At 35.1% G+C, this 26,346-nt stretch overlaps 1 protein-coding gene and 1 long non-coding RNA gene across 2 annotated transcripts in view; one reads left to right on the forward strand and one right to left on the reverse strand.

Annotated features, from left to right (window-relative positions):
* Nucleotides 1-1,477: 1,477 nt before the first annotated feature.
* The window catches only part of LOC114942845 (RNA-binding Fox protein 1), a 267,417-nt gene continuing 242,548 nt past the window's right edge, over nucleotides 1,478-26,346 (forward strand). Inside the window, exon 1 of the mRNA XM_029318296.2 lies at nucleotides 1,478-1,966. The gene's annotated coding sequence lies outside the window, so the exon portion shown is untranslated. The remainder of the gene's footprint in view (nucleotides 1,967-26,346) is intronic.
* Nucleotides 10,458-18,676, reverse strand: LOC114942846 (uncharacterized). Its single transcript, XR_003821899.2, has 3 exons — nucleotides 18,506-18,676; nucleotides 16,368-16,574; nucleotides 10,458-11,243 (listed from the first exon to the last, which is right to left on the reverse strand). It is a non-coding gene; the product is annotated as an uncharacterized LOC114942846 (long non-coding RNA).

Genomic DNA, 26,346 nt, shown 5'->3' on the forward strand with positions numbered 1-26,346 from the left:
ATATTACACATGCTCACTTGTAAATAATATTTCTCTATATATTATTGTATTATATTTGATTTCAAAAACTTAAAATCATCTCACGACGCTCGATGGCGATTGAATTTACACCACAACCGTCCCGACCGCGCACTATACATTATTAAACCTCTCAACTTGCAATTCCATTAGAGCACTGTGGTTCAATTCCGGGATTCCGAGTTTGTACACACGAGGTTAGAAATACCTTAACGCGTGAATTTGCATGCGTCGAGGTATATGTATTTGCGCGTAAATTTCATATCTAAATATTTGTACATTTATTCGAAGAATTATTTTCTTGTTAGTCACAATTTTCTTATTATATTATTAACATTTTATTAATTATTATTTAATAAACTATATTATTGTTTAAAAATATCATTTGTTTCTCGAATAACCAACCAAATCATAATAATGTACGAATATTTAGAGACAAATAATGATATCAAATTTTTATCAAATATTTCTCTGTATATGTATGCTAATTTATATAATTGCACGCGAAAAATAAAGTCCTTTATTTCTCAAGCTTCTATAATAATAACTGAATGACTTTCGTGGCGAAAATCTCACTGAGAAAAATATTAAAATACTAAAATATATTACTTTTTATTATTTCTGTTTCGTTGGAGCTATCGCTTCTTAAATTTTTGTAGAAATTCGAGCTGCGGTTATTTGATCGCGCTCCCGTGTTTCGTAAACAAAACTCGGCCGAGACTCGTTTCCCTTTTCTCGCGCACAGCGTCGTATATTTTTTCGACAAGCTCCTTGCTTGTTAGTCTTCTTTCGATTATTGCGAGGATTTAATCGGGGATTTTCGTGATCCTCTCTCTATTATTTTCGGTCGTGTTATTCAGTCTGCGTGCAATTTATAACACTGTTGCGCATGATAAATTGATTATTTAATTAATATTGCAATAAAATATACGCGTTAATAATTAGTGACAAACATATTTATGCAAGGCTATTTTATATATATTCGTTACACGCAAGTGTTAATGTTACGTTTAACAGAAACTATAGCGTCCGAGAATGCAATGCGAAAATCACATTTGATTCGAACATGAACTCGGAATTTCGGAATTGGACCGCAGTGCCTTAACTCGCGGAATCGCGAGAATGTAGTCGTTTTCACGCTCGCTTACAGTACGCAGTCATTCGCGATGTCGGGACGAAATACAGCCGCGAGGAGCGTCAAAGCGAACATCGAAATCGCAGAATCGGTCGATCGTGTGATCTATATCGCGGTCGGAGTGGGGAGACATCGTTATATCGAAAATATAAATTTCCCGATTAGAATAAACTCGTAAGAAACATATACGTGAGATATCATATCGGGGCGTCTCGTCTGAAGGTAGCCGCGAAATCGGGCGGCAGAGGGGGCGTCGATTCGCCGGCTCGAGTACCGGCGCGAAGTTGCGCGCGCCGCAGGGTCGACGCGCGCTGATCGCGTCGTGGAACGGCAGACTCGCGCGAGCCACTGTGTCAGTCGGACGGTTTCGCGTCGCGTCCATAATAGTTTCGCGCATCATTGGAAATCGGCAGCTGCGTCGTATCGTGTCGTGTCGCGTCGCGTCGCGTGTGTGTTGCGGGCGTCGATTCCGTTCGCTTCGTTTCGTTTTACGACGTATATGCACTCCCGTGCTACACACGTATCTGTGCTATTGTTGTGTTCTCGAAACTGTATAATTCGCGAGTGCGTTGTCCGTATTTCGTCTCCTGTTGCTGTTGTTTGGTGCTGGTGACATTTGCGTATATCGGAACGAGAGGAGGAGGAAGGACCGAAAAGTGATTTAAGGTGTGATTTAGTGTGTTTGTCGCGCAAGCAAGTGTTTGTCAGCGCGGAGACGAACTCGACGTGAAGTTGGCGGAGAAAAAGCTGCTGTCGCCCAGGTTCAGGACACACAACTGGACTTCCGCCGAACGACTCCTGTCGACGTCGACGGTGAGTGTCGTTACATGTTTATTACATGTGCATGCTATGTTTGTTTATTATCTCTGCGCAGTACGCAATATTTACGAACAACTCGATATTATAACGTGTGGCGGAGATAGATGCGCAATACACACGATGAGTTGTTTTACGTTACAATTTGGAGTAAAAATCGTCGTTTCGATTATACTGCGAGTGATTTCTGAACATTTTGATTACGATCGATTGCGTAGTTTTGTATACTTTTTTACAATAGTATATTCGTATAATGAATAGACATTTGACGAATTTTCATCTTGATGGTTAAATGAAATTATATTGATTCTTTATGTTTTCTTAAATAATCGATTTTTAATTTTATACTCAATTGTGTAAAATAAAATTTTGGGGGTGAATACTTTAATATGCACGAGTATTAAAAATGTCAAGAAGAATCGTTTTAATATCATTATTGATTTCTTAAATAATCGATTTTTAATTCTATACTCAATTGTGTAAAATAAAATTTTGGGGGTGAATACTTTAATGTGCACGAGTATTAAAAATGTCAAGAAGAATAGTTTTAATATCATTATTGATTGAAAAAGAGTGAACAGGAGTCTAGCCATTATAATTTATATTAAATATTTGATAATGGCTTTTCAAAATCAACAATTGATATTATAAGAGTAAAATAACAAATTCTTTACTACTTTATATTGTAATTTTTATTTTTAAATTTGTAATCAAAAAATTTAATCGGTTTTTGGCAACGGTTTTTTTCTTGAAATTATATAAGAAGTTTTTTTTATTAATTGCAATTTTATTATAATCGCTCCATAATCTGTTTTTGAGACAAATGTATTTTATATTTCCACAGTTTTTCTTAAATTGTATTCCAGTTTGTTAATAATTTTTATAAATAACATCGCGTGCAGAGATTTTCCAGTATTTTGAATAATCCAGTTTTACAGAACATCGAGTTGATCGAAACTCAAGTAAATTGTAATCCGATAGTTCGATTTCAATATGCTGCAACTATTGTTACGCTTATATAACATATAGGTAACTATAATTTTCAAACTAAACCATTAAACGTAATAATATGTATAAATCATTTCTCATATTTCGAAAACCATTAATCTTTGTGAAAGATTTAATTTCATATATGATTCATATATTTTTATATTATTGTTAAGGATAAACGTACATAAAACATTTTGTCTTATTAAAATAAATGTTTATTATTTAACGTTTATTTTTTCGACAATAGGTATGATGTATTATTTAAAAAAAACTCGACGATATAAAATATATTGTCTTCAACACAGATATGGAGCGATTGATTCCATTACAATCAAAACCTAAAAAAAATTTTTTTTTCTTATAATTTAGCAATAAACACTGTTGCCAGAAACTGATTGAATTTTTTGATTATTGATGTATGGTATGTACATTATAATTTCATTCAATTTTTTCCAACTGTCAATTAACAATTCTGTCAAAATAATTAAAAACGCGACAGTTCTATTTTACAATATTGTATATATATTTCGGTATATTTTCTGCTTCTCACGTTAAAAATTGCGTCGTTTTATTTTAACGGTGCATCGAGCATAGTGATATTCATACACGGCGCGGATTTGTAACAATAATATACAATATACATGCGAGAGCAATTCACATCCGATGTATCCGATCTCCGTTGATCCCCGATGCAGCATGCACGAATCGAGACTATATTTCGCGCGAAAGTCGGTGCGAGTCTCGTCGAATTTATTTATACTCGCGAACGCGCGCCGGCCGCGTCGTTGCAGTTGCAGTTCTGCTCGGAAATGCACTTTGGAGCGGCGCGGCGCCGCGCATATTTCACGACATGGACGTTTAGGAGCGCGGAATAAATCGCGAGCAAAGGGCCATTTGCATACAAACGCGAATGCCCCCGGACTGCCGCGATTATGTGCGGAGCGCGCGGTTACGTATGTAAATAAACGGTCACCCACGGACGGTCGTGCGACCCTTTTCCAGGAGTCGTCGTGACGTTTCCTGGCCGTGTGACGACGTGTATGCGACGTCGGCTCGCTTTTCATTATCAAAAGCACGTATGTACGCGAAACTCGAAACTCGAACGCATGAAATAACGAGCCGAAAGAAGGAATAAAAGCTGAAAGACCAATAGAAACGATAACGCGAATCTTTCTTTCTTTCTCTCCCTTTTCGCAGAGCGTTTCCCTAGTTTGTCCCCTGTTCCGAAGCTTCATCGACTGTATTATTTCGACTACGCACGAGCGAGCACATTGGGATCAAGTGAAATATATGAGAAAAACATCGCAGTGAAATATGGAAGAGAGAAAAGTCAGTGTCAGACATAAATATTAGAGAATTCGAGTCACAAATTTTGATCTACATCTGTATATATATTATAAGAAAAAAACATTTTTAGATTTTTTATTTATAACAATGATAATTCGCGAAATATACTCTAACATATTTCTATGCTACTTTTCTCTATGCTTTTTAATATACATGAGAGCATTCGTTTATTTTATTCTGCTTTCCGATTGGTTGCTTCTTATCTCGAGAAATATCAGTAATATTACACGCTGTCTCTTATCTGTCGCATTTTATTCTCATATTTCCTTGCGACTTGAGTCTTATTCACTGTTTATAATGCATCGTACTTTTGATCATTAATTCCGCGAAAATGTTTACGGAGAAACATTTGCAAGATATAAATGACGAGCATAAAATATTATCGGAACACACACTGTGATTTGTTAATCAGTTAATAATTTTAAATTGGATCAAACACGCCTATTGAAACGATAGAATAAAATTGTGTTGAACAATTTCGCGTTATTTGTCAGAAAAATTAATGATTTAATTCATTAATCACCAAATCGTATAATTGCACGACATGTTATGACAAATATATTCGTATTATAATACGTACGTGCCATTGTATACGTTTTTAGTTTTCGTAATATCGCGAAGAATGTTGTTTATCTGTTCCATTGAGTTTCTATTCTCCATCCTCTCTAGTTAAATATTTGAAAAATGTGTTATTTGTCGATCGATAAAATGTCATCGTCAGCAGCGTGCTGAAGTCGTGCTGGGAGATCGCAATGACAGAATCGATTCCGAAGACAGCTCGCGCGACGATTCCGATCGCGACTCGAAGTAAGAAGTTGATTGACTGGCGCGATCGCTCCTTTTGTTGTGCCAGATCACGTTTGACCGGATTTCTGAAGGACTGTTCGTTAATGTCGTTCTCGACTGTCGGATATAGCTCTACCATCTTATCTAGTTGTTTGCGCGTTATTTGCATTCTCCAATTTCGGTTCTATCACTGCCGTCAGACCGACCACTCGAAACCGCTTACGCGAAAGCGGCTGCATTTTGTCACGATAACTCATTGTCAGTCGGAACCAAACTTCGGAAAATATCGGCAATTTATTTTCAAAGTTCAACTCTTTGGTGCTTCTCTATATATAGGTAAGATTGTTATCGATGACGAGTAATCGCGTTTTGCGTGAATAAATTTACGTTTACGCGGGAAATTGCGAGCCAGAAACGATGTACATAACGTTGGCAAATCACTTTTATTTTTCGCTTGTTGCTGTTACATCAAAAGCAAAAATATCCCCTTTCTCGCATTTCCGCATCCGTTTTGCTCCCTCTATTTCTCTCGTTCTGTTGCAATAAACGGAAAATTATTCAGCATTAGCAGAGAGAGAGAGAGAAAGAGAGAGAGAGAGAGCTACGATAAATTAAACTTTGGAAAATCACGCACCGCGTTTTAGTGATCGTGTATCGCTTGTAATATCGTTTGGTATCCAGTTAAAGGAACGCACAAAACACATGTATCGCGCACACATCGCTGGAGATTCATTTGCCATCGATCCATTAATGTTTTCAGTATCATCGAGCAGAGCGACATCCCGCTTTCGTTCCGCCATACGACGTATAATAATCGCAGTTACGCTCTACTAATCACATGGATACGTAATCAGTATTTGAACCATATTTTTCGGAAAATGCGCAATAAGCTGGAGGGTAAGAGAGGGCGGAAGGGAAATGCATTGTCCGATGCATCGGATTCGCTTCGCGTTAATCGTTATTAATGAATTGCCAATAATACGATTTTTGTGCTCGCGTATCCGGATTACGGAAAGATAGAAATCTGGTAGCGATCTCGTATATCATATGATGCATTCGTGCATTTTTCGAGGGCTTTGACGCGGATAAATTTTTTGACCTCTTGCGAGGATGGGGCAAATAGTTGAGGAAGAAATCCATCGTAAATCCATCTCTTTCGTGGAAAACTTAGTTCCAGTGCGTCGAGCTGGAAGTTGACTTAAGCTGTACGAAGGAAGAAAGCTCGCCCGTTCGCTTCTCATTCTCGTATATGAAGTGTTCCGAAAAATGCACCGTAGAAATGAAGCATATTCTTTGGAACGTGATTTTAAAGTAGAATCTTGCTTCATAATTCCATTGCTATTTTAATTAATCGGTTAATCACATATTGAAAAGTATATATAAGTACTTGTTATGGAATTACATAAACAGTTCAATAATCATCAACTCTTTAATTTATTCGAAATAGAGTTTTTCGAATTCGAATCGAAATGTAATTGACTGTTATTAATGAGATATATTAAAAGATTTTAATATTACAAATAATAGAACAAAATTCTTTAAATTTTCTTCGGAAAGAGAACATTTGCCACGTTCGTTAAAACAAATCCCATCCTGTATCCAACTGTCCAATTTTTGTTAAAGCCTTGTAATCGCCAATAAATCTTTGCTTCGGCAAAGGAGCTTAATTCATTAATTTGCAACAGGGCAATTATCGATTTTATGGCTCCCAATAACTCATATATCTCGTTTGTATCCTTTGATAAGATCATCTCATTCTTTTTATATTTTTATCCTATCCTATTGTATGGTGTATTTACGCATATTATAATTACGAAAATCTAATTACGATCATCTGTCTGCAATCTAAAATAAAGGGATATATTTTCGGGATGCAAAACGTAGAGTGGTAATTAATTTTTCGCTTTATACATATGAGGTATTATTTCGAATAACTTGGCGCTTTCACGATACGAGATATACGACATAACATCATTTGATCTAATTGTAAATATATTTATACGTATGCGTCATCGAGACTTTGTACGATCGGTTCACTCGTGTGAGCTTGTGTGCATCCAATTGCATCGAGGAGCAGTGCATGCAAGAAACGATATGCTCTGATGTGCCAATATATATGTATACACATATCGATGCTTTTTGAGGCTGCAGCTCGAGACATCTGGAATTTATTCCTTTATTCCCTTATTAGGTTCGAGGTTACTTGTTGATGGAAAAGAGATTCCGCGAGTGCAAATATTTTCATCTCAAATATAGCTTTTTCTTTGTAATGACATCTATTTTTACGCGCCGATTATTTAGACACGAAGTCGAGTAATATCTCAAAGATTTACAAAGATAAGGATTACACTTTCAAAGGGGTAAATACACATCGCGTAACTAAAATGTATGTAGAGGGTATAAAGAAAATAAATGGTCTGTTACGATGTCTCGTGCACCGTATTTATAATCGATTATATTAATATTCATGAGAATATATTGAGGGAAGTGCTCAAACAAAACTTGCAATGTATACAGTACATATACTTGATTCTCGAACAGAGATTAAAGCTGCATGTACATTTATCTAATTTTGCAAGTTCAATTATTATTAATTTTAGATATTCAGAATAAAAAACAAAAGATCTAGTAAACTTAATATGCGCATGCAAACGCAATACATTTAAGTATTTAGTCGCCATACGAACGGGAATAATATAACATTTATGCCAGGAAATTCTGGGTGTTTCAAACTTCTTGTTATGCCGTTATAGCGTCTATTGCTCCTATATATATATATATATATATATACACACGCTTAAATCCTGGAGGTATAGATTCTGTTTAACTCGGAGATTATTGTAAATACATTGCAACACTCATGTAGATGATTTTCGGGTAATATGCAGTGGCCATTTAATAGTGAATTTCGATTCTACAATGTAATCATTGAATTCCAAAGGAGATATTATTAATGATTTGTTTACAATAAATTTAAATAGATTTAAATATATTATAGAAATACAAAAGTAATAAAAAAATGATGAAAAAAAACACATATTATTACTAAAGAAAATATAATTTATTTGATACACGTTTCTGTTTAAATTTCTCGCAAGCGGCAAAATAGGACGATGCGATGCAGTTTTTGATAACTACGCGAAACGCTGTTTTTCTATCAAACGAGCTGTGCGAACACGCGCTACGAACCATGCGGTTTGTACATGCGGTTTGAAGTAGGAGACTCTGAATATTCATGGCAAATACTCGCGACTTCTTCCGAAACGAATGTATTCCGCGTTTTAACAGTTTCCGAGTGCGCTCTCTTCGATCCCCATTTATTTACTCGTCGTCTCTGTCCGCGCTTAACAATCGATAGTATTTGGACCATCGTCCGCGTCGCGAATCGTCGCGAATCGTCGATGCGTGTTGTAGTATGTACGAGTGTGCCTGACGCTTTGTAACCTGTCGCCTAGTAATTTCCCACCTCGAAATTTACTCGATTTCTGCCTTATTTACTCTTGTCTGACCTACTTTCCCATTCGCTCTTTACGTCATTTATTTCATCGCGCACCGTCTCTCTCTCTCTCTCTTCTTCCCTTCCTTCTCTCTCTTTCTGTTCCACCTCGTAAAAGCGATCGAGTAATTCGAGAATGTGACGCCAATAACTATACCGATCCGACCATCTCGTTGCAACGTACGGCGGAATGTCACCAGAATGGAGTTTCGAAATTGCCTCTGAACTTGTCGGAAGCAGAAGTGCCAGTCCCAGGTGATTGGTAACCGGGGAGGATACGTGACTTTACGACAAACGCTCCGTCACATTAATGTTTCGGGATTGCGAAAGAATATGATGTGTTTTTTGGGCGGGAAAAACTCTACTCTCTGATGCTACTGAATATATAAAATCGTTGATAAAGATAATTTATAATTCGTGTGACAGAATTTCGTTTATAATTTTATATATCTCGTAAATGCACGCACGAAAGACATTTCAGAAAAAATCCGAATATATATACACGACGCGCAAAATGATGATTAAAATTTTATCCCGAGTTTCGTTGCAAATTATAAACCGTCTAAAGTTGATTAATATCGATAACACATGTAAAGGTATATGTATTAAAAAAAAAAATTCCAGAAAAATATGAAAATTTTCAACATTTGTATAAGCAGCACTGTGCTATTTAATTTTCAGTCAGATATTTTTCACGAGAAAATAACTCTTGTATATTAAAATTTTTATGAAAAAAAATGTATTACAATAAAATTTGTATTAAAAATACTCGTTTAAAACATTCTTCGAGCTTGTGATCTCGCACTATTTAAATCGTCGTAGCCACGACGTCGAATTTCATTTGAACTTTGAAATATCCGCGCCGGTGAAAGGTAGTCGTCGTCGTGTCAGGAAAACGCTGTCAGACTTTTCTCATTTCGAGGAGCGTAACGATCGATGATCAAAGCAAGAAATGTGCAAACCGTTCGAGACGTCGCGTCGTCTCAAACTGTCGAAGAAACTCCTTCGTGCCGCGTGGCATCGGGAAGGCTTCGGGAAGAAACGGCCGGGAAGAAAACTTTAGAGTAAGGGTTTCGTAGAAATAATTAATCGAACGTCGCGAGTTGTGAAAGCGATAGGTCGAGGTTGTCGTCCTCACCGCCGCCATTGTTGTCTCTCGTTGTGCGATTTCCTTCTTTCTCGTTCAACTTTGTCGACATTCTCACCGCGTGTTCGATTTCGCATAAAAGCCGACGCTGTTTTGCAGTTTTCATTCTTAGAAACTGGATACTCGGTCGGGAAGTAGTCGCCGGATTGTAGAAAATGTAAAAGCGCATTACCTTGCTGCAGTCCACAGAAAAGATATGCAACGAGGTATCTCAAAAATGTATTAAAATAGTAGTGTTCAAAATATAAACGCCGCGAGAAACAAAAGTCTATCGAGATATTCTCTAATTTACACGTAGTTATTCTGTTAATTTCTTAATTAAATATTTCATCAAGTATGTTTGTACGCATAATATACATTTTGCGTGATTTTTCATACATTTTTCTTTTTAGTCTTTTTAATGTATATTTCTATTTATTTTCTTCCTTTCCTTTCTTTTTATTTAAATATATAGTTAATATTTAATAAGATAATAAAGATAAATATTATACTTAATTATACTTAACACAATTCCAAATTATAAATTTACTTGTACGAATAATGTTTTAGTAAATCCTTTTACTGCTGTAGTGCATAATTACATGACTTGCCTTAAGGAGGTTATATGTATATATAAAATAATATAAATTCGCATTATATACATAATCCGTCTATATATTTCTCAATCAAATGTTATATACATTTTTATTTTTTTTTGTTATACATTTTTATGTTATAAAATTTTAATAATATAATTTTTATTCTTTTTTTTCTCCGTGATAACCAACTATTCTTTAACGAAAGATAAATACACTCAAGCTTTCGGGGGAGCACTTTTGCCCAATGTTTACAATTTGTGATTGTGTAGTATCGCGAGTATATTTTTTGTCCGTCTTTACACCCCCATTAACGTGAATTTCGCGGCCGTTTTGGAGAGATTACAAATATTTAAAGGCATTTGCATACTAATCGACGGCGCGCAGCCAAAGTGTCGGCACACTCGGATATTTTCCCTTTGGAAAATATTCATCTTTTGCATTATGAAACGCGTAATTTTCAAATCACGTGTCACAATAATAAAAAAATTATTCTTTGATTTATCACGCGGACTTTGTCGGCTCTTTAAAATGTGCACTTCATTTCACGTCGATTCGGGCGTGTCAACACGTGTGTACTTGTCGAGAGATTGGGTTTCGAGTTATCGGGAGTCTTGGTTTGTTAGTCTTCGGCCTTCCGTCTATGTCGCAAGTTTCCTATCTCGTTGACGCAGACAAGCTAAGTTTTCCCGTAAATATATCGATCATCTTGCGACGAGGAGCAGAGCTGTGTTTGGAATTTCGTTCGCAGAACCATGGATTTCGGGGATTTCCGGGTTACATATTCAATTCGGTTACACGGGATGACACGTTTAAAATTTTCTATACTTTTATTTCTCCTCGCAAAAATATTTGTCATTGTCGCAGGAAGGACCTGTCAAAAATTGATTTGATTGCCGGCATCTGTTTGCTGAATTGCTAAATTGTTTCAATCTGTGAATTGCAAAATAGTTTGTTAGTCGCTCATTGACTTAAAAAACTATATATATATATATGAAGAAAGGGACAGAAAGAGAGAAATATTCCGCAATATGAAGGTAGAAAATTTGTATGCGACGTCAAGTAGAAAGAATGCGGGAATAAATGACACGGTAGATTGTCAATCCATCGACGAGAAGTCGCTTTTTATGGCCTGCTACATAAAGTGATATCGTTGGTACTCTCGATTCTTCCGTGCGCTTCATGTCGTTTGCATGACGATATTGCATAAAAATCTGATGAAAAATGCATGAAATATGCAACATTGTAGACGCCGACGTCGACATTTGAAAGTCGTAAATGCTAAGATGGGCTGTTATGCAAACTTGTCGTTCTTTTCGATGCTGACAAATCTAAACGGATCATAACAACAAAAATGAAACTTCGGAATCAGATTCAGCGTATTCAATTGCTGCAATTTGTATATAAGTATGCTGTCTCTATCATTCGATTATTTCTATTTAAAAAATTGAAAAAAATTGTTTATATCGTTTAATGGTGAATTTTATATAAGTTATACATTTCTTAGTAAAATACTCTATTGTTATATATTTTATTTCAGTTTAAAAAGTAAGTGAAAATAATCTTTTATAGAATAAATATAGAATAAGAGAAGATTGAAAACGAAAAAAATTAATTTATTCTGAGGAAATTTAAATATATAATTTTCTTAGAAAATGTAGATAAATTGCAAAGATATTGTAATATACATATTATGAGGTTTCTGCGGGAACCTTTTTTTTCATTTTCTTTTTATTTTACACCTTGGAACGCGTGCGATATTCAATGTGAGAACTTAAGAAACTAGGTTTGCTTTAAAAAGTTTTATCGAAAGTTACCGAAGCGGGATTATCGCCCTCTAAAGTGTTTCAGATAAATGACCGAAAAGGAGAGATAGGATTTTGCAGTGAATTACCATAACTTCGATCACAATAGGAAACTATCGGAAAACAGCCTGTTCCTCTCGCGCGTGTTTTCAAATGCAACGACCGCCTGCATCGATCATTCTCGGCGTTTACGCAATAAAAGATACGCTAAACAGATTTACGCGGCTAGGGTTGCCAGCATCGTCCTACAGATAAAATTGAAATTGCATGCCAATCATGCGCGCATCGTTTATTGGCGCGTCGAGTTGTAACATATTTTTTGTGTTGTCAGAAAGTGTACCGTAGAGAACGAAATCCTTTCTGCGTTGTTACCGGAATGTTCAATTACCGTGAAGTTACGAGAGACGCGTGAGCGCGTTGTGCGTGCGATTTATGCGCGAGTCAAACTTATCGGTCATTGAATATAAATTCACGTTGAAATGAACTGCCGGTAAATTTGTCGTGATTGTTCGGCGCTCGCGAAATACGATCGTCAATAAAATCTACGGTACTTGAAAATTCGTTTAAAAGCTTTCGCTTTACACGGCCCACAATTATTCTATCTGTGATATAAAGTGTCACGTGAAATAGAGAGCCGTATCTCGATAATGTTTGGATATCCAATAATATTATTTGATAAATATATAATATTTAGGGCAATAAATATTCCATATATACAATGTCAAAAACTTTAATCGGAAATCAAATAATATTTCAATATATAAATTTGCACATAGGATTTAGGATATTCCTGTTCTGAAAATATATACATCATACGATAAATTAGTAATGTAATTTCGTCGTGAATTGTAGATCGCGTAAAGTGAATTTAAACTGGAAAGGAACAACGTTAATGGAGCATCAATATCGCAGAGCGACTTAATTTCGTTCATTTATAGACGGTGGAAATGAACAAGTCACGTTTATATTATAGTCCATGTAGGCGCGGGATGTATGAAATTCAACGTTGCTGTGCAATTTTCAGCCGCGAATACTGGACAACCACTCTTGGTTGGCAGATGAAAATAGATTTATTTAAGCGTTATGCGTAAATGTGCGGTATTCTCCGTGAAATCGTGCGCGCACCAAGGGGCGATTATATTCACGCGAATAATCGCGAGCGTGTTACGTCTCGAGTGCTGCAACCCTTATCGGCATCATGCACACACGTGCGTACATACATATACATACGCGCTGCGTTGATGATAAGCGCAACAAAACATCACTGTCGTCCCTCTCTCTTTCTCTCTATCTCTCTCGCTCTCTCTCCGTATCTGTCACTCGTGAAGCGAATGCCACGATCCGAGAGTTTCGTTCGCCTAATCACCGCTCGTACCGAAAGCTACGTCATTGCCGTTGACAGCGGCATGCACTTGACACGCGCGGCGCAGGTTAAGTGTGTAATGTGTATAAATGGCCGCGTTACATCTTGGCGCGCTATTGTAAATTAAAAGCTAAAGGCAGATTATATGCAATTATTTTGATAGATTTTTTAGGAGCGTGTAATTTTATACGGTGTTGGAGAGAAAATTTACTTTTTTTCACAACTCAAATTAAAATCTGGGTTTCTTTTTAGCTTCTCGTGAAAATTACATACGGATAATTTTTAATCGAGAAATATTCAGAAAAGAAAAAATTAATTAATATCATGATTTTTAGTGTCACAAAGTCCGTTTCAGATCTATTCCCGTTGGTATTTACATGAATCGCGTGTTTGCATAATGTTTACGAATGTGACAGTTGCTCGGAAGCAAAGACACGATAGTTCTAACACGACGGAAATTTAATTAAATCTAACGCGAAATGCGTATGTGAAGAGAGGACGTCATTATTCACATTGCGAACCATTTCGCTCGCTTAACTCTACAGGTGCTTTGTCACTGCCACGTGCAAAATACCAGAAACGACACTGCACACTTAATGGCTGGCTATTAAAATTATTTTTTAATCTTGCTCTGTCTATGTATTTATGTATCTAACAATAAGTATGATATAACGCGACGCGCCGTAACAAGAGAGCTCTCGAGAATTTTTTTAATAAATATTTAATATAAGGAGCGCGCTTTCTCCCTTTCCGTTTTAAGAATAATTCTTTCTCTATTTTTTTGTATTATACATTAGACATATTTAAAAAATTATTAGCAAATTCTGTTTATACTTGTTGTAAATATTAAAGTGTATCATAAAGTGTTGCATTACAGTAGAATTAAATATTTAGCTCTGAGTAATATACATTTTTGTAAAATACGAAGAATTACACGAAAACAATATAGTATAACTGATAGAATTTTTAAATATCAGTTTGCGAAGAATATATATATGATTTCGCAAGATTAACTCGAAATACCGTTTGTAACTATGGCTACATGAACCTAACGAATCGTGTTCGTTAATAGAGTGGGAAATATTGACAATTGACCTCATCGACTTCGATGTACGTCATTTAAAGAATAAAGAAAAAGAGAGAGAGAGATGTAAAAAGAGATTTCGTTCGTTCGATGTAGCGTTATGTAGTTGTGTATCGCGCCTTTGACGTTTACATAAATCATTGCCACAGGATCTGTTTTTCAAAAAATTTTTACGATTTTATACATGCTAGTTTTATATCGCATACATATCATGTTTCGGATTATGTGTTATTATCTTTATTTTAATTCTGGTTTTGTTGGATTATTGAGAATATCTTTTCGCAAAAAATTAAAATATAAATGAATTCTCCATCGGTGGATGCCGTTATCTCTTACGATCCAGAATAATGTGGGTATATGTGTGTGTGTGGTAAAACTCATTTAAAAATTGAAAAAAATATATTTTTTATAGGTATCAATAATTTCTCTATAAATACTATCTGAATAAAAAAAGCTATAGGATTATAATTAATTCAGTATTTATGTGTGTGCGAGGATTAAAATATGATTGATATCTTATATTTCTGAAAAGTATTTCTTGTAAACATAAAATCAAATTTCACCGTATAAAGCTGTTGTGTTTTAAATTTTTATATAAATTTAATACATATATATATATTTTTCAATCGAAGGCTTTTGCTTTTTATTGGAAATAATTATTGTTCGCGATATATATTTGAATATCTCTCTCGATCAATTTGCAAACGCGGTGCACGCGGCATATCACGCAACGCTGGATTACGGACGAAACAAACGTCGGGCAGTTTGACTCGTTACACCTGCGCCTAATCTAGGTGCTCTCGCGAGCGGCGAAACACTCTGCGGCGACTAATTCGCGGGGGTAGCTTCCGCTATTGTTACTCATTGCGAGCCAACGTTAACAATGCACCTGTCCCTTCCGACGAGTCTGTGTCGGTACACCGCGGTTTAATGCTGATGCACGAGCTGTACATTAACGACCAAGTCGAAACTACACGCCGCGACCGCTCGTAAATTCGCCCACGATATCGTCATGCTATACCGTGCTATATAGTTTCGAAACGATAACGCAAGAGCGTAAACGATTCTTTTCCTTCCTGTCTCCCGTGTATGCATAAGCGAATGCAGGCCGAACCGAGAGGTGAACGAATCATCGTGTAGTCGATCTATTTCTTTTTTCAAAATATATTTTAGACGTATTATAATTTTCGGGAGAGAATGCTGTATACTACGTATGATTTTAACGTAATTTTAATTACTTGTTGATTTGTAAATACAATTATGGATCTGTGTGAGTTGAAATTGCTAATTAGAAAGTTTTTATTTCTCTTTATTTCTCAGTTTGTTACTTTACGCGGCGTAATTAATTTACGTTATACGATCAACCGAGCGGCAAATAAAATCTTCCCTGTTACAGGCAAGAATAATGATATAAATGCACAAAATAAGGGCTCATGCGCGAAAAGAATCGCTCTTATATTTCATTGAACCGCGATAAAGGTTTCCCGTTATTAGAAATAAATTTGTTATATATATCCTGCGTTTATGAGAAATTGATTGCGAATTGATATCGCCTTGTAATTTCATTCCATGCTTTTCTTTCTTGCTTTTTCTATGCCTCTATAAACGCAGATACATATCGACAAGGCATGTTTAACGATTGGTGTAAAAGTCTGATTAGAAAACGATATCAAATAAAATAAAGAATAAAATTGGCGTTTTTTAAACCAACATTTTAGAAATATTTAGGACAGAAATGTCATTTATGGGGTGAAAAATAAAAGAAAACCACGTTCGAGAATAATTTATGTACTGTGCAAACTTACAACCTCGACTTGTCCCGGAATGGCAATTACTTTCGCTCTTTGGTAGAAGTAACTTTCTATCGGTGTGTGTTTACAACGTATGTACACCGTTGTTCGTCGCATGATGTACTTTGGTGATTGTAATTTCTTTTCTTGAACCGCAAGTATTTCATTTTAAAGTTTTCGTCGACTTCCTTCTCTTCCCTTCGGACTCAGTTGTGGTCTCCTCTGCGAAAATCGAGAGATTGCGGAGAGTGAATTACTGCGCATCTGTGTAACTTTCATTTGACAGTTACTGAGTAAATTTCACTCGGATGTGTGACGAAATTACATATTCATAAAGATAGTAAATGTTAACAGTTAGTATTGAATTTGTTAATAAATGTAATCGCTTTGTATGAAGGATATATTAAAGAGATATTTGATAACGTATAATGTTGTGTAACATTATATATATTTTATTTATTTATGTATTTTTATTACATAGTTTTTGAATATTATATGAGATATCGGAGAAAAGAGCGAACAAGGAAAGTTGAATTATCGTTTGTAAACAATTATTATATTTAATAATTCTTTTACAATTATATATTGTTATACATATATTAAATGGACAAATTTAAATTATATTTAGCAACATAATGCTACAAATTAAAGTTTTTTATTAAAATATGTTTACACAAAGTAAATCTATGTTTATGGAGTTTAGTTTCTGAAGAAAGTTGGACATCCGGAATTGACGCGTGAGAATTATATTTTCTCAATCATTTTTCTTAAAAAAAAAAAAAAAAAGAAAAAAGGCAATAAATCGAAGATTCGAAGATATTTAACGCAAAGTGTCGTGTAAAAGCACATTAATATCCGTTTCCGCCATAGGTTATTGTGAAACATTACTACAGTATCCGTTTATATGAGCCAATCGCATTTTAAATCAGATATTTCCATTCACAGATACGTTATATACGATCCATTCGTTTTGTTTGTAAAACACTTGCACCTTATAATTCATTCACACGCATTAACTAAACAAGCATGATTGTGGTGTCACGTGTGTTGTCGGCCGTAAATAGATGCATTACCGTAACATATGTGAAGATATATATACATGAATATATAAGCATCTCGATTTAGACAATGTTATTTTCAGCTATCGCGATTAATTAAATTCAAAGATTATAATTGTAATATAATAATTTTAAATAAATGATAATTGTTTTTATTTTCTCAAGTTTATATGCATTGTTTTGCAAATTATACTAATGCAATATCTATGATAAGAAATATTACAAAAAATAGATTCTTTTTTATATATAAATAATTATTTCTTTAAAAATAAATTAACTTGAAAATTAATTAGCTGTTAATAGATTAAATTATGAGTCGAATCACGGCATTATTTAATGGAATTTTATATTGATTGACACTTTAACAAGTCAATAATTTTCTCAATTCATTTCAAGACTTGCGATATTTAATCTATTTGATTTGATTTAATTAAAGTTTCACGTTTTGTTACAATATTTTTATTGTGATATTCGTTTTTGTTTGGGCTTTTCACTCTGCACAGCCACACATTGTTTGGGTTTTATTAGTTGCAGAAATTATCGGGTGCGAATGTTCAGTTAAATATATCGAGGGACAGTGTTGCGTTCTGTGGTGTAAAGGTAACAATGGCTAAAGTAAATAAAGCTCAGCTGAATTTCTGGCTGGAGCTACCGCACTGTACACAACAAACTTTTTGTTAACAGTTTTCGCGAAGAGTTGCATTTCGCGTACGTGTACGAAATGTGTATTCTGCGTCGATTGTGGTTTGTGCACGAAAAATACATTCATTGGAAATACGAAGCGATATATACGGTTTACAATCTGGGCGGTCGTAAAATATCCTGCAATTGATTACTGTACGCTACATTGTTATTTACGATGAAAAGACTTAATTTTTCAAATTAATCACAATCATATTGATTTTTGTTTTTGTTACGATAGAATACGTAATTACAGTTATGCCAATATGCGGAAATATATATTACATTAATATCGATTTTTGTACGTTGAATAAAATATAGAATTTATCACTATATATAGGTATATTCACACGGACAAAATTATCGGGGGCAACAAAATTAAATAATGTTGGCGAGTATAGGAAATTTCGATACCTTGCAGTCGTAGAATTGTTCCGTTGTTCGTCGCGGTCGGGTTGATTAATAAATCTCGCCGGTTATTAGCGCTCCATTCAATTAATTTGGAGCGCATTAATGAGGAGGAGAGAACGACGATGCGACGATATGCGAGATCTCGGCGGGATCGATGGCCGCCGTTCACACGTGTCGTCGCCGCGCAACTACTGTACGAATGCGCGACGTGGAATTGCATGCGGATGATTTCATTTCGGTTTACGTGAGTTTGCATACGTCCAAGGCCGTCGAGCGTATCCACCGGCACGTATCGGTCCGCCGATGTTGTCCGCGGCTCTAACCAAGGCGCGTAAAATGCAAACTGCCGGGCCTTGCGTCCGCAAAGCGAAAGTCCGAATGCGGGATTTTGTGTAACGGAGAACGCGTGATACGATACCAAAAAAAAAAAAAGCTACGGTATATTCGGGAATTGCGATTAACTCTACCGATCACGTTCAAATATAAAAATCTGTGCACGCTCGAGAAGATTGAAAGATATTTTTACATACATATCCGAAAAAAACAGGTTGTCGCGTGTATAATTGATCTTCTGTCTACATATGTGATAAGAATATATATTTGATGAAAAAATTTGAAATCTAAATTATCTCAGAGGTATACACAGATACTGACGTATAATAACGGAACTTGCATCATATTCAGCGTGAGAAAAAAAAAATAGAGAAGGAAAGAAGAATTGAATATATTTTTATTTGATTTTTTTTTATTTACATAGTTCATGACATAGTGATTTTTTTATGCGCAAATATATGGAAACCATTTATTCGTCTCCATTAACGGGAAGCATTTTGCGGCGATCGATTGTTCTGTAACGATCGAAATTGCCGTGCGCGAATTTATTTCTTCCACGATACATCGGCTCGTGCTCTATTGTGTTGCGCGATCACGTGAAACAGAATTAATCGCGATGTATTGCTATCACGCGAGTTTTTTCGCTATCGCGTTCATCGGCGTCGCGTCGAGAGTGTAATAGGGCTTGTAACACGGGAAGGCAAAACGAAGAATAAGAAGATCGTTATTTTAAAGTCGAAGTTCGATGAGAAAGAAAACGCGTATATAGGTATATAGGTTAATGAACGTGCGGTTATTCGTGCAAGTAAATGTAAAACAAAATTAAAAAAGATCAAGGTACCACACGATAATGGATTTGACTTATAGAAGTACTTTTTAAAATTATTACGCGTAAAAGAGAGAAGAGAATTAAAAAAATTTTTCAACAATTTTGTACATTTTTTCCAACTGCTTTGAAAGGAAATTATTCTCATAAATATTCTATGTATAATGATTAAAGGTCTCTTTTTCTTTTTATCTCAATTGAAAAAAAAAATATATATATATCTGCCTATAATTAATAACTATTGCATATAAAACGTTGTGATTTTATTTATTCGTTTTATTCGATAACTCATATTTTATCACTGTATCGCCATCAAATGCGGTATTGATGCATCGGCCGGTCTCAGTATTATTGTGTGTTCTTCCTGCATGGAAGAATCGTCGCCAACAAGAAGATCATTAAATAACAGGCGAAAGAATGCGATAGGCGGGCGATCGTTAATCTCGATAGATCATGTCGAGCGCATCGATAGCGATGAATCATACCTCCAGAGCGTAGTCGAAGCAATCCATCATCGGCCGTAGTAACGAACTGGGTTAATAATGGCGTAAACGTTGCCAGGATGAATGTGTAAAAGGGATCCAGAAGTCGTCCTGTGCGCGCAAACCATTAGCGAATTGAACGCAATATGCAATTATATCCCTTGCACATATCCTTGCTGCCGCTACTATATCATTTCCGCTGTTGCTTCTCACGCTTCTCGTTCGTCGATTTTTCATGTGTACCTTTTCCTTGCGACGCGGCGTGAAAACATTTGGTGATATTCGGGCGAGAAAAGAAGCGCGATGACGCGGTGAGATGTTACATCGTGTTGCCTTTATTAAGAGTGTAAAAGTCATTTTGGCGCGTCTCGTTTACGCAAGTTATTTCTCAAAGCCACCCCTTAGGATGAGATATGTCTCGAATATTTTTCTGAGAAAATTCATGGCGGTACTGGGGAAAAAAGAACGAAATTTTAATCGAGATATCTTAGGATAATCATACTTTGTCATATATATGCAATGATTTTGATTAGAACAATAATTTCAGATAAATATACTTTTTATTAGAATGTGAATTTGGTTTAAAGTAAACCGCTATTTATAATTTTTTTCAGCCGCGGACTAATACAGTTATAAAAGTTGCTTCATATTTAGTGTCAGACTTAAATATTGATTTCTGGAAAGAGGGAGATTTATAAATGTAACGCGCACGCATATATATATATACACATATGTATGTACATATATAAGTATACATAGGATTTAACAATTAACCATCTCGAGATGAATTATCGTACGGACGAGAGTAAAAAAACATAAACGATAATGAACCTGTTTCGCTGCGCCGCGTTTTCTGAAAATAATTACTCTGGAAATTGATATTCGCGTTGTGTTAATAATCAATAAATAGTCAGTTTATTATCGAGAGCGCGTCGCGGGTATGAAATTCTGTTAAAATAGTTGGCACTGTGTGTTATGTTCAATTGACACACAGGAGAATTTCGAAGGGTATCCTCACGGGGCAAAACTGTGTTAATGCATGGAGGGTTCGCCCACGTGTTTATCGTGTGTCGTATTGCTCGCGGCAGATTGCGTACAATGCAGTTAGGATGCATATTGCATCAGCTGAGGTTACCGATATTCTGACGAGAGTGCACTTGGCGAAAGTACGGCAATATAACGATTAATTATATATTAGGAACATTTATTTACGATCTCGAAAGATTTGAGGAATGTTTGAAAAAATGCGGATACGTTCCTTTTTATAATAAAGGCTTCGTTAATCAAATCTGCGTGTTAAACATAGTATTTAATAATTTAGTCGCGCTTTAATAATCTTTTTTCTCTAAGGTCTTTATTAATCTGCTAATTTTAAAATGCATATTTCCGACGAAAATAACACGTAAGATTTAACTAAACTTGAATCATCTTTTGTATATGAATAAAAATTGCGATACAATCTTCTATATATCATATCTTTTATATATATATATATATATATATATATATATCTTTTTTTATATTTATTATATATTATATCATACTATTCTATTGCACGTAGAAATCGATCAATACGATTCATGAGTCACGTTTTCATTTCCAAACCGAGATATTGTTTGCCAAAATATTTGAGTAAAATATTTTAAACAAACCTGAACGGTTTATGTTGATTTTAAACCGAGGAAGCATCCAACTGAATACTCAATATTTGAAAATATAAAATTGTATGAAAAAAAAAGTAGCGCGATGAACAACGCGTTCATTTGGAAGTACGGAATATTCTTGTCACGGGTTGAGAAATTAAAAGCCTGTCCTCGAACTAACGAATCGCGAATTTCGAACAAGTACGACATGCACAGCCGAGAAACTCTATTACATAAGTAAAGTCTATCGATTCTTAACCGAACATGGAATTTATAACATTTATTAAAACCTTCATTATCATTATGCTTAACATTTTATTATCAATTACTTATCAATTAATTGATAAGTATTATTTTATTAATAATGATTAAAATCTTAACGAGAAATCCTTTTATACTGGTGAATACATATCGACGAAATAAATGTAATAATTACATTATGTTAAATAAAAAAAAAGTTAATAATTCTCATACCAAGTATTTTCTCATAATCAGTATCGCTATTTTAATCGTTGCTCTTGATTAGATAACCGAACTCTGTGCAATTGTTTAGTATTGTGAGTGGAAGGCCAGAATTTGCGGTTCGTTCCCGCTGGGCAAAACTGTGTTAACGCGCCGTATTCGTCGTCATATTAGTCGCGCATATTACCCACAATGCAGTTAGAATCTATGCATCTACCCACAATGGGTCAGTGACGGTTTCTACGTGCTCCGGGAACAGTCGGGGAAACGAGCAATTACCGTTCAGCCCGGAGGGGGCTGCTGGAATTTATGGGTAGATCCCCCTTAAGCAACCTTTTCAGCGCACGATCCTGGAATTTCCCGAAAGACGAAGAGATTCCTTCTCCTTATGGGACTGCGCACACGAGAGGCATCCCTCTTGATGCACTTTATCGTACTCGGAAGACTTATCCGCGTATTAATTTTATTAATGATTTTTTTCAATTAGAGTTCGAGAGAAATAATTGTTCAAAATTTGAAAGATCTTTCTTCTTACTAAATTAATTAATTAATATTCCAGAAAGAATTTTCAAATTGTATTATACAGCTATGAAATATTAATTTTACTTTTCGTACTCTTTAATTTTCAAGAGATGTGTTTGAATACATAATTCGATATTTTACAGTTCACTTGTTATAATTTCGAAGTGAATGTCTTATTTAATATTAATTTCGCACGATAGTTATTTTAGTGAAATATTTTAAAGATTTTTTTAAAGAGATTCTTTTTTATGATGGTGACAATCAGTCGGTATGTGTCTAAAAAAAAAAAAAAAACTGGTTTTTGCTTCGTTGGCAGATCTGCCACCGCAGCAAAACGTATGCAATCATAAAGTTTCACGATTGTTCCCTTTTTTCCCCCGACGCGACTACTTGTCTCAATTTGTTTCTACTTTTTCGCGAGCGCGCTGCAGATATTTTACGCATTTCCATCGTGCGTGCGTGCATCTGTCGCTGACGCGAATGCATATTCGACCCAGATGCATGACGCAGTTCTCATTCGATGCAGGATGCTCTAAAGCGACGGGTTACGATTCTGCGGAAGTTATGACGATACTATCGAACGCTATTTGTCCGCGAATGCCGATGCGCAATATTCTCTCCTCGAATGCGGATTAAGATTTCGCATTGAGATCGGATATATAGAATTCGCTTTGTAGCTTGTACCTTATGAAATGCAATTTATTATTAATTATGATATACGCAGATAGATGTTTATCTTTAGCATGCAGAGCGAATATCGATATAGAATTTCAAGAAGCATATTTCATTCGTAAATAATATTGACTGTATTATTTATTGCTATAGTTATTATATATCAAATAATTTCGCTGTATTTATTCTAAAAGATGAAAGAGAGAAGTACGTGATATTATCGGTTTTTAATGTTATACAAAATAATCTCCAAAAATATCATATAATTATGAGAAGAATATATAAATATTTAAAAGTTGTAAAATTACAATTTCGAGATATGCGTGGCTGGATTTAATTAATGTGATATTTAATCATCAAATGTCATTTATCAGATGAAAACAAATAATTGAATTTGCGGATTAATCATTTTATCGAAGTCAATATCGTAAATTCGACTCTCGATAATATCGTGTTTTTCGATCTAACATAGCTATTCCCTTTGAGATAGTAAACTTTCGCGAATACTCTCTTGCGGTTTTTTGACTTTGATTTGCAGATCAATCGTATCTTACTTCGTGTACTCTGCGACTCTCGTAAAGTTTTGTCTCGTTAGAACGAAATGGAACTCGAGGATTGGCTTTAAAAGGAGATATACTATTTCATGTCTTACATACATACACGTGCACTTAATCAAAGTGTCTTGTGTGCCAACGCGCTAATTGCAATTACATTAATTTTTATCTCTTTCTCTGTCGCGTATTAAACATTGTCGACGGATATGTAAAGTAAGCACCGCGAGACGTCGAGGACAACTTAAGTCAACGAATGACATTTCTCAAGAGAAAAGATCGTCGAGTTGTAGTTGATAAGTGAGAACCATCATCTGTTGAATCTCCCAGAAACCTACCTTCTCTAAAAGTATACATTTAACTAATAATTTATACATTCCCACAACAAAAAATGTAAATGTAGACGTTGCTATAGTTGAATGAAAGCAATCCTTAAAAAAATAGGCTTTTGCAGTAGTATGGTTTTTTTCTGCATTGTATATCATGATAATAATTTATAGTAATTATTCTAATGTGAGGATTGATGTAGTTAACAGATTAACCGTTGATTGAAGAAACATTATCGCAATAATAATATAATGCAAATTGTAAATCGTGCTGCAGATGCAATTCGTGTTTTATCTTCATTATCAGATCTATTAGATTTATCATTAGATCTTTCTTCTGCATTAAAAAATACATTGTATCTAACATTAATATCTGTATAGGAAAAAAGAAAGAAATATGTATGTGTGTGTGTGTGCACAAAAATTGACTTATATCTCGGCAATCGCAATATCGCGTGATATGAGAGCTTGAAAAGAACTTTAAGAAGATTGTTGGTCGACTGCTGGCGAGCGAACTACTTATCTTAAATCACTCGGTATAGATCACTTTGAAGATACAGATCTCCTAAAAGGGGGACACATGTCCCTCCGGGAGTTCGGTAGAAAGCTGTTCGTGATGTAGTGTTCCGTAATTGGAAAGGCGAGTGACGATTTTTCCTCGAGACGCCGATACGTTTGTCCTCTTTTCTTTACTTGCTTCCACCTCAGGCTCCAAACGGTTTTCCTCGACGCGACGACGGATCGACTGCAATATTGCGGACGTTGTAGTCGAAATATTGCAGGATTTTACCGGTTTTATGTTGTCATCGGGAGTTTACACGGCGAAAAAGGCGAACGGTTTCAAACGGAATATAAATCTATGTACATAAAATGTTTCTAGCTTTGCCCGGTTGAGTAAATTTTTACAAACATGCGTCTGCGCACACAAGTGTCAAATGAAGTGGTGCATAAATCTGTGAGAGTTGCGCGTTATTATATAAAATTAAATATTAATTTTTTATTAGTTAACTTAAATTGAGCATTCCTTCAGATTTTTTGAAATTAAAAAATACGAAACGTTTTGATGTAATTGCTTTTCAGTAGCTAATGCTATTATAACAATTGATGCTTTTTGCGATGAATAAAATATTATGTTTACGCACATCGAAATTGATAAAGAGAAATATTATTAATGTGTCTCGAAATTAATTGTGCAGTATAGTCAATAATTTAAATCGAGAAGGCGTATATACATATAATATACGTAAACGTAGAGAGATGTTAGCATGTCTAAAATTAATGCATCCCTTTTAGAGATTATATTATAATTATGTACATATATTTCGCGCGAATTTTGCATTTAAGCCAAACGGATTTCCGATTGATTATCGATTACCCATATAATACCATTGAACGGCAGGAAGGATAGATGAAGTCAAGTACTTTGACGTTATGTGTTCTTTCTCGTATCCTTCTTAGCTTCTTCTTACAAGCTATTCCGTCTTCTTTCTTGACTTCCTTTTTGTTGTCCCATGATTACAAACTCCAGTTCTATCTGGCTGTTAGTGCTCTTACAAGCACTTTGTCCGTGTGTTTGACGAGAGAGGAGAGCCTCTCTCTAATAAGTGCAGATTGAACAGACTTTATCCAACCTCTAAAGTTTTCTGTCTCACGGAGCAGCCACTCGAGATTGCGTTGATTCGTTTGCTTCTTCTTCGCAAACTTAGATTCTCGATACACTTCTTTGTTTTCGGTGTCTAATTTCTCCGCCGCCCGTTTATCCGTTTCGAGTCACTCGAATGATTATCATTAATTATATTATGAATAATAACGTAATTTATTATAAAATTATTAATAAATAATTTTATTTGTAATAGGTTTATAAGATAGATGAGAGAATATTAAAAAATGTTTCATATTGTCGAAAATTATTTTTTCAAATTTCTGAATAAAAGTACTTTTAATAAAAAAATTATTCAACGCTCTGTTAATATTAACATATTTAAATTCGCTAATTTTTATTCCTCGATAGCGTATATTTTATTATT

This window comes from Nylanderia fulva, unplaced genomic scaffold (genome assembly GCF_048542155.1).
Source record: "Nylanderia fulva isolate GAGA-0341 unplaced genomic scaffold, ASM4854215v1 Scaffold2, whole genome shotgun sequence".
Lineage (NCBI taxonomy): Eukaryota > Metazoa > Arthropoda > Insecta > Hymenoptera > Formicidae > Nylanderia > Nylanderia fulva.